Here is a 929-nt window from a genome sequence, read left to right as displayed (position 1 = left end):
AAATAATAATAATAGAATAATATAAAATAGATAAATTTAATAGAAGGTTCCTATTATATTGTTTCAATGAAAAATGAAAAAAATGAAAAATCCAGTCACATTTTTTTTTATAAGGATCTAAAGTTCAAATATTGACAAAATAATATTCACTCGATTTCTCATGCAACGATTTTGCTTATTTTATTGTAATTAAAAAAAGTATTTGAAGTTCAAATTTCTACAAAATTTATTAAATTTAAATTGAATAATTATTTTCTTGTTAAAAATTTATAAAATGTTCAACTTTAATATCTAAAGATTGAAAATTTAAAACAAGATTTTACGTAAGTAGTTAATTCTGTTACCAAAAAATCAAAAAAATATATAAGCACAGTTTATTTTTATACTCATTTTAAGTTCAAATTTGGACAAAATTACATATTAAAAAACCTAGAGTAACTATTTTAGTTATTTTGTTGTGATTGTATAATATTATTCGTGGGTACTTGAAACTTCTAAAGTATACTATTATATATATATAAGATAGTATTAATAATAGATTAATTTGAAATTTATTATAGGTAATTTTTTTTTTAATACCATGGATATAAGTATACAGGGTGATTCAAAATTTATGTTACAGCCATTTTAACATATAAATATTCAAATTAGTGAAAAATGTATGGTACAAAAGTTTTTTGATTTAGAAACATCTATTATGATTTCACAATTTTGTAATTGTTAACAACATTTTAGGGGGGTTTTGGTTGGTCAACTTTAGAAATTCAAATGGAAACCTATACTTTTTTTGCAATCATAATGTGGGGGAATTTTTTTAATGAATTTTAGTGAATGAACAACATTAATTAATGCAAAGCTCTATGCTTGAGAGCTATTAACAAATTTTAGAAATTGCATAAATTGACTTCATGCCAACAAGTAGGTAGCTA

This window comes from Acyrthosiphon pisum, chromosome A1, assembly GCF_005508785.2.
Source record: "Acyrthosiphon pisum isolate AL4f chromosome A1, pea_aphid_22Mar2018_4r6ur, whole genome shotgun sequence".
NCBI lineage: Eukaryota > Metazoa > Arthropoda > Insecta > Hemiptera > Aphididae > Acyrthosiphon > Acyrthosiphon pisum.
The sequence above is the reverse complement of the archived record's forward strand: the minus strand, read 5'-3'. Positions refer to the sequence as shown.